Raw genomic sequence first — 9000 nt, 5'->3', positions numbered from 1 at the left:
GCTCCGATCCATCTTCGTGGTAGTTCGCATCCGCCGCATGGGCCAGCCCTCCCGTGGTAGCCATCACATCTGCCTATCTCGGCATAGGTAGGTGGAGGCGCTTCCCGCGGCGGGGCATCGTGCGGGTCCGCAACGCCTGGATCCGGCCCTTCTCATCAACGAGCGACGAGATCGAGTAGTGGGGTGCCACGGTTGGCCGGTGGCTGGCCAGGAAAGAAGGAGTGGAGGCCAGACACAACGCGGGGAAGGAGGTGGTTAGGGGTGGCCGGGACTGATGCTGCGGGGAGAGGCTTGGGGAGGAGCTGCAGGGGGAGGCTTGGTGGTGGTTCGACGGTGCGGGGAAGAGTTGTAGCTAAGGTGGGTCGAGGTGTTAGCAGAATAAGGAGAAGTGTTATCATAATAAGGTCTTATGGGTGTTATCATAATAGACCCACCCTATATATACACATACACACACACACACACACGCACACACACATAAACACTATTCTGATCATGGGATGAGAATAATATTCTCATCACAACCTGACCTGCCCCGCTAGTAGTACGTTGAACTTCCCTGTGAACTAGCTTGAACTTCCGCCAACATTGCCCAAATGAGGCTTGCGATATACAATTGGACAGCTATGGACACCAGTATCATGACCCAACTTAAATTTTTGGCAAAATGTAAGCGGTTTAAGAGCAGTTTTGAAAACTGTTTTTTCTTCACACAAAAAACATGAATCGTATTTTCGATCGCATTTCTAAACCATTTATCGGAATGAGGCATATAATATGGCGTTGGAAAGCTGCTGCAAAACCGCTACTTTCACATGTTGAAAGTTTTCTCTAATTCTCTATGGTTAAAGAGTAATTTCATAAAACATAAAATTTCACAAACCGAACAACCGAGTTCGTATTTTCGACGTCATTTCAAATGGCTAATCCAATTGAGGCATATGATATGGCGTTGTAAAGCTTATGAAAATGCGCTACTCTTTCATTTTGAAAGTTTTCTCTAATTTTGAACGGTTAACAGTAATTTAGAAAACGGTACAAGTTCTACCGAGTTTGTATTTTCGAGCTAATTTTTTAACCGTGCGTTCGAATGCAGCAAATGATATGGCATTAGAAAGCTTGAACAAATGCGAAAGTTTTTGGTATGTACTATTTCTCCCAATCTTTATAGTTTTAAGTCAGTTTCAAAAATGGCGAAAAACGTATTTTCACCATATTTTCTACAAACTTTATCAGAATGGCGCAAATAATATACCGTTGAAATGCTACGGAAAATGCAAAACTTTTTCATGTTGACAGTTTTCTCTGATACCCAACCGTTTTCAAGTAATTTCAAAAATAGCGAGATCGTTTGTTCTACCTTTATCGCGAAACAGATTCATCAAAAATGCATCGCGTGAAGTACCCGAACTTCTCGGTATGAAACCTTGAACTTCACTCTGTTTTTCACGTGCTTTTTTTTTTTGCCCGTAGCTCTCCATACATGCACTGAAACACTCACCGGAATTGAGCAAGTGATATACCGATGGAAAGCTTCTGTAGACACGCAACTTTCCCGTGTTGATCATTTTTTCATACTCGCAACGGTTTTAAAAGTTTTTCATCTGAAATTCATTCAGTGTAGTAGTTGAACTTCCAGCTGTTTTCACGTTGAACTTCCGTGACGTACTTTCATTTGTAATTCTCTCATACATTCGTCAATGTCACACAAATGATATTTCTTTTGTACAAACCTCTCTCACAATAATTTTTTTAACTTTCTTCGATCGAGGACTTGAACTTACACAAATGATTTCCTATTGTTTTGAAGTAAATTAGAAAATGATGAGATCATGATTTCTGCCTTCATCGCGAATGGAAATACACTGTGTGAAGTAGTTGAACTTCTCGTGCATGTCTGTTCGAACTTCACACTGTTGTGTTGTTTTTTGCACTGTGTGAAGTAGTTGAACTTCTAGGACGTGTCTGTTTGAACCTCACTCTGTTGACGTGCTGTTTTTTGCACTGCATGAAGTAGTTGAACTTCTGGGCATGTCTGTTTGAACTTCACTCTGTTTTACTTTATTGTTTTTCTTCATATATGAAATACACACCATGTAGTACATGAACTTCTGGTTATTATCACTTTGAACTTCTCTCTAGTTTGAGAGAATTATTCTAAAACACAAAAAACAACATATTTTTTATGTATTTTGGACATATAAATACAGAGTGAACCTGTCTCACAAGAATTTTTTGAACTTTTCCTCACCGAGCACTTGAACTTCTAGCAACCATTTTTTGTTTATTAGTTGTTTTTAAAAGTGCAAAAAATCACCTTTTTATATTTTGAGTAAAGAATTGTATTCGATTTTTATACGGAAAAAATCGAACATGGAAATACAAGGTGAACCTCTCTAGCAAGAATTTTTGAACTTCTCCGGATAGAGCACTTGAACTTCTTTCAATAACCCTTTTAATCTTTTATTTTTCTATACTTTTATTCTCACCTGAAATGCATTCCTTGTAGTATTGAACTTCTTGTTGTTTTCACCTTGAACTTCTGTCACATTTTTGTGTATAGGTCGAATTACACGCAATTGAAGGTCGGACGTCATTTTTTGCCATTTTTAAAACATGTAATTGGAGGTTGGACGTCCCACAATATAAATTCTGAATCATGCACGGAGGTGCACGTGAACTTCTTGTAACAAATCTAAGTTTTTATATACTTCGAACTTCTCTGTTATTTTAATTTCAACTTCTTAGTCAAAATCTTAGAAAGGAAATATGTTTTCAAATAAGCATCAAACATTTTTTTTTGTAAATTGCACTTCATAGTTTTATTTTTCTTAGAGACGGTAATAATTTGAGTTTCCCGTATACATTGAACTACTCCTTTTTTAAAATTTGAACTTCTTCATTTTTATTCTTTACTAATAAGGAAGATCTGAGTTTCTTTATAAATATCGAACTTCTCTATTTTGTAATTTGGACTTCTTGGTTTATTTCTTTTAGCATCAATATCCTAGCTTTGTCATAAATATTGGACCCCCTCCACATTTGTTTAAATTTTGATTTATTTGTACAAACATGGGCACAAACGGAAGAGAGAATTATGTGTGCATAAAGTGGGTAGCAATTTCCAACTTTCCCTCGTCGAGCACTTGAACTTCTAGCAAGAAATGTTTTTCATTCTTATGAGTTAGTTTTAAAAATGCCAAAATGGCATTGGTTTTTGTTTTTGTTTTTCGAACATGTAAATCTTAGGTTTCAATAAACTCCAAACTTCCATGTTATTTTAATTGGAACCTCACGTTGGTTTTATTTTCTATTAGCGGTTAGAATCCGAGTTTTCAATAAACATTGAACCACTCCATTACTTTAATTTGAACTTCTAGGTTTCTTTTAGAAATGGGGAAATCCATTTACTAATTAAATTTTCTAAACTTTTTTTGTTGTTTTAATTTGAACTTCCTTTGTGGAAACTTGTTGAATAAGAGGAACTTTTTGAATTTTCCTGGTCTGTGCACTTGAACTTCTGGAAACAAAATTTTTGGACTTTGCCTTTTTACTCCTATTTTCTCATACGAAACACACACCATGCAGTACATGAACTTCCTTCTGTTGTCAAATCGAACTTCTCTCTATTTCACTAAAGTAACGAAAAAAATCTAAGTTTTTTATAGACATTGAACTGCTCTAACTTTCCTTTTTCAACTTATTTGTGTGCTTTTTAAAAATGTGAAAAATGGAGTTTTGTTAGAAACATTGAACTTCTTCGTCATTTCGAATAGATCTTATTGGTCTTATTCTTTAGTAACTGAAAAAACTGAGTTTTTCAACTAAATATCAAATGCTCTGCTTTTAAAAGTTGAACTTCTCTGGTTTTATTATTTAGTAAAGAGAAAAAACTGATTTTTTTAATATGCATTGAACTACTACATTTTGTAAAATTGAACTTCGTGGTTTTAATCTTTAGTATCGGGGAAAAACCAAGATTTTATAAACATCAAACAACTCCATTTTTTAATTAGGACTTCTTGGTGTTATTCATTAGTATAGGGAAAAGTCCTACTTCTGTAATAAACATCGAACCGCTCACTTCTTTAAATTTGAACTTCTAGATCTTAAAATAACAGGGGCAAATCCATGTTTACAATCTTTTTTTCATTGATGATTTTCTTCAGTATTTGGTACACGTGAACTTATGAATTTCTGAAACATGAACTTCACATGCTATTGAGATTCAAGAAATTTTTTGTTGTTTGTATACATCGAACTGCTTTTTTTTATTTTTTAGAACTTCTTGATTTTATTCTTTGGCAATGAAGAAAATTTGGGGTTCTATTTATAAAAAACGAACTGCTCCATTTTTGTAAATTTTTACTTTCTTGTTTATTTATTTAATAACAAAGAAATTATAGTCTTGTAATAAACATCGAACAACTCCATTATTTAAATCTGAACTTCTAGGTTTTCCCTAAAAGCAGAGGAAATTTGTAATTTCAATCTTTGAACTATCCATCGTGCGTGTTTTGCCGTAACCGAACATGTTGAACTATCCATGATGGAGAATCTGAACTTCACATCTACATTTTTTTGTCTTTAAGAAATGCTTGCTTTTTTGCTTCTAATTTTGAAATCCTATGCTCTCTTTTTGTAACAATTTTATGAAGGAGAAGGGAAGCAGAAATAGAATATGTGTGCGAGAGCGACTATTTGGGGAAATCATCCAACAAATGATATACCTTTTTATAGTGCAAAGTGAGAGAATACTTTTTTTATCATGTTTTTCCAACTTGAACTTCACTAACAAAAAATTGTATTCAATGTAATTTTTAGTGTTTCTATATTAGTTGATCTTGCCGCTTTCTCAAATTTGAACTTCCTATTTTGTTTACTCCATTAACACAAAAAATAGACACTATGAAACCAATATGGAAAACACACATGACAAAAAATAGTTTTCAATTCCGTGTACTACGCACGGGCGCACACACATCACATCCACAATTTTTTTGGCTTACATAAAAAGAAAAAAGTTTCATCTCGCAAAAAAGAAACAAATGAAAAAAGCTTCCGCCTCTCACGGATAAGCATCGAACTTCCATGTTTTTCTATATTTTTTATACAAAACGAACTTTCCCCATGAGTAGTAATACATGAACTTCTTCTAGCCTGTGGGCAGGGGAGTCAAAGTGTGGCCGCATGTGTGTGCTCTCACACTGGTAGAACCCCAGCGCTCGACAAAGTGGTGCGGGCGGCCAACTCGTCCGGCAGGATAGGATGGCCAGAGTACAGCAGTGAGCACCTCCGGGCTGCTGGGACGAACATGATGTTTGCGAACGTGCCTCAGAGAGAGAGAGGGTGGCGGCTCAAATTGAATACTCACTGCAGTTCAAACACACATGTAGATGAGGGACTGAGCATCCATTTCAGCAGCAAAGGGGAGAGAAACAACGGAGAGGCACCTGACTTCCCAGTTTGATGCCACTGTCGATGTCTGACACGAGGTGGGCGATGGATTAGTACAGAGGTAGAAACAGTGGGTGATTGGGACGGCGGCCAGAGAGATGGTGGTCGGGCGGAGCACAAGAGGAGCTAGGTGGCAAGGGACGGTGACGAGCAGGTGGATCGAGCAGAGCTCACCGAGGGTAGAGAAGGAGAAGAGGAAGGCAGAGGTCAGGAGGAGGCTCGCCGGAGGGGAGGGTGGAACACGGAGAGCAGCAGAGGCAGGTGGTGGAGGTTTGAGGCGGCCGTGTCGCTGAATCCCGGTGATGAGTGGCGCGGGGGTCCGGAATGGCAAGGCCTAGGCGGCGAACGGGTGCGGGAGTTGCCGATGGGTGGATCGCGATGCGGCGGCTGCTTCGTGTGGAGGCCCGGGACGGCGCCGAGGAAGAAGGCAGGGGAAGAGGAGGAGGCCCAACGTGGGGTAGGTGCGGGGCGTGGGGATGGCGCGCGGTGGCGGGGGTGCCCGGGGAGGGCGCGCGGCGGCGGGCAGATCTGGGGAGTGGGCGCGGTGGCGATTGCGGGGTTCGACCCGTGATGAGTGGGGAGGTTGGGGATTAGCCTGGGCTGGGGTGTGTTTTCTTTTTCTTTTTTTTATCATGTGCTCGCTCCCGGTTCGGGAGTTCGGGAACTACCAGATCGCGCCATATATAGGGCCGATCGTGATCCAAATAGCTATTCTGATCCCAAGATCAGAATAGTTTTGTCCTATATATATATATATATATATATATATATATATATATATATATATATATGGTCTATTCTGCTAATATTAGCAGAATAACTATTCTGCACACCACTTCGGCACTGCACGCTCAACAGAAGCGCACCGCATCATTTTGACGACGAGCACTGCAATAGAGACTAGTGAACTTCGCGTAAAAAAAATTGCATGCAGTGTTTTTCTGGTACTGTTTTCGCTCTAGTTTTTTAACCGTTTATCGGAACGAGGCATATAATATACCGTTGGAAAGCTATGGATCAGATGCAACTTCTCCATGTTGAACACTTTTCGAGATTCCTTGCGGTTTAAGAGCAGTTTCAAAAATGGCGCGGCGGACGATGAGTGGCAGCGAGCGTTTTTTCATGATTTCTTGTAAACCGCTCGTCGGAATGAAGCAAACGATACGCCGTTGGCTAGATATCGTCGAGGCGCATCTTTTCCATATATAAATCTTTCTCTAATTCATTACGGTTTAAGAGCAGTTTCAAATTCAGTAAATCGCGGAATTCTGTTTTTCTATTTTTTTTCAAATTTTCGGTACTGTTTTCGCTCTAGTTTTTGAACCGTTTGTCGAAACGAGGCGTGTAATACGTCATTGGAAAGCTATGGACAAGGCGCAACTATCATATGTAGGAATGGTTTTGAGATTCCTTACGGTTTTAAGTTAATTTTGAAAATCGTGCGGCGGAGGACGAGTGGCAGCGGCCGTTTTTTTTTTGAAATTTTTACAAACCGGTTGTCGAAATGATTCAAATGATATGCCGTTGGAAAGATATTGACGAGATGCAACTTTTTCATGTAGAACACTCTCTCTAATTCTTTACTGTTTAAGAGGAATTTTGAATTTACCGAAATGCGGACACTCTGTTTTTCGCGACACCCAAATCGACGTGCGTACTTCATCCGACTAAAAACCGCACTACATCGGACGAAAAACCGCTCTGCATCAGACGGGTAAGAGAACTGCATGATTTCTTTAATTCAAACATAAGTTTTTTAAGGACGAGAAAGTAGAGTGCACTTCACATCGGGTGTAAATGAACCACAACACTACCAAGAAATGAACCGCATTACCTTTTTTGCTTCCGTAACAATTTTTTGCACTTACGGGATGAACAACATCATACGGCCGACCGCACTGCTTCAGAATGAAAACCGCACTACATCAGACAGGCAAGTGAACCCCGTAAGTTTTCTCTTTTTTCTAACTTTTTTACGCTTATTTCTGAACCTCATGGTCAAAGTTAGTGAACCGCGTGGCCCAGACTAAAGAACTGCATTGTTTCGGTTGATGTAAGTGAATCACAGGGCAGAAACTAGTGGACTTCATGTAAAAAGAAACGAACTTATTTCTGTGTTGATTTTTTATTGTTCTACAAAGGGAACCACGGGAGTGCACTGCAATCGTACATACACCACATTGCAAGCATACAGAAAACAAGTGAAATGGCCACATGCGACAATACAAATTGTTTTCTAAAAACACATGACCGATGGGGTGTACTGCAGACATACACACACCGCATTGCAGGCACAGTACAAGTGAACCGCATCGAAAAAGAAAAAATACTGCTTGTGGTTTCATTAACAGAAGTGAAGCACCAAATTCTTGTCAAAAACAAGAGCGAAACAGCAAACTTTTCCAGTTTTTTGGAATGAAACGGACTGAAGCACGAGGCCACCAAACTGCCTGGGAGTCGTCTGCAGTCTGCTGGCCCGTTGGTGGAGAAGCAGAGCACCTCCCTGTTGTAGCTACTAGCCCGAGGAGCAGAGCCTCCCCAACGCCGGCGCGTGTAGTCGCCGCCGGGGGGGGGGGATTTTGTCAGCGGCGGGTGACAGAACACAGATCCGTCCCCTGGCACAACTGTGGCAGAGGGACCCCAGCAATGGTCGTCGTGGCCTCCCTCGCCCTGCTCCCTGCACTAGAAAAAATGATTTTTTCAGTGAATCACATAGTGAGTTGCAAGATAGGAAGAGAGAATCGGGGGACTAACAGATGCTTTGTTGTTCGAAGAAGAATAGAAGGAAGAGGGCACCTTGATGGTAAACATCGTCGCAAATCTCATGTTCCATGCCTCGATCAGATCTGGTGGTTGGGCGCCCTGATCCGGTGTGTCCTAACCTCCACCGCCCCTCCTCACCATGACGAGCATAGCGACCTAACCCCAGACGGGGCGGGAGTAGAATGGGCGGGGCGGGATGGGGTAGGAGGAAACCTCTAGGCGCCCTGCAGCATCGGGGCAACCGAACCCCGATGAGAAGCGGGGCGAACTGCACCCACGTGGGCCGCCTCGAGGTAGGTGGTGGCGAGGTAGGGGCCGGAGGGCCCAGATCTGGCGTTGGAGCGGCGTAGGGAGGTGAGGACCCGCCGAACCAGAGCGGCGTAGAGGAGTACCTCCGCCTCTGGCCGTTGACGGAAGTGGAGGGGGAGGTGCTGCTTCCGCAACGGTGGCATCCAGGAGAGGAGGCGGGACGGGGAGCTTGTCCGGCCACGGCCGCGCGCGGGATGACGCCTTTGGAGGCGGATCCGACTGGATCCGGCACCAGGAGAGGTCGCGGTGGTGTCCACCTGGGTGAGGAAGGGTGGCGATGCAGGGAGTCCACGACCCCAGTTGGAGCGGTGGTCGGGGGAGGCGGCGGTGACACCGGAGATAGAGCTGGATCCGGCGGATCCTGGGATGGCCGAAATGGGGGAGGTAGGAAAGGTGGTGCTCGGGGCAGGGCGGCGCTCGGGTAGGCCGTTCGGGAGGGGGCGCGGTTGCCGTCGGCGGTGTGCCTCCGGC

Source organism: Triticum dicoccoides, chromosome 3B (genome assembly GCF_002162155.2).
Source record: "Triticum dicoccoides isolate Atlit2015 ecotype Zavitan chromosome 3B, WEW_v2.0, whole genome shotgun sequence".
In the NCBI taxonomy this organism is placed as follows: Eukaryota; Viridiplantae; Streptophyta; class Magnoliopsida; order Poales; family Poaceae; genus Triticum; species Triticum dicoccoides.
Note: the sequence above shows the minus strand (reverse complement) of the source record.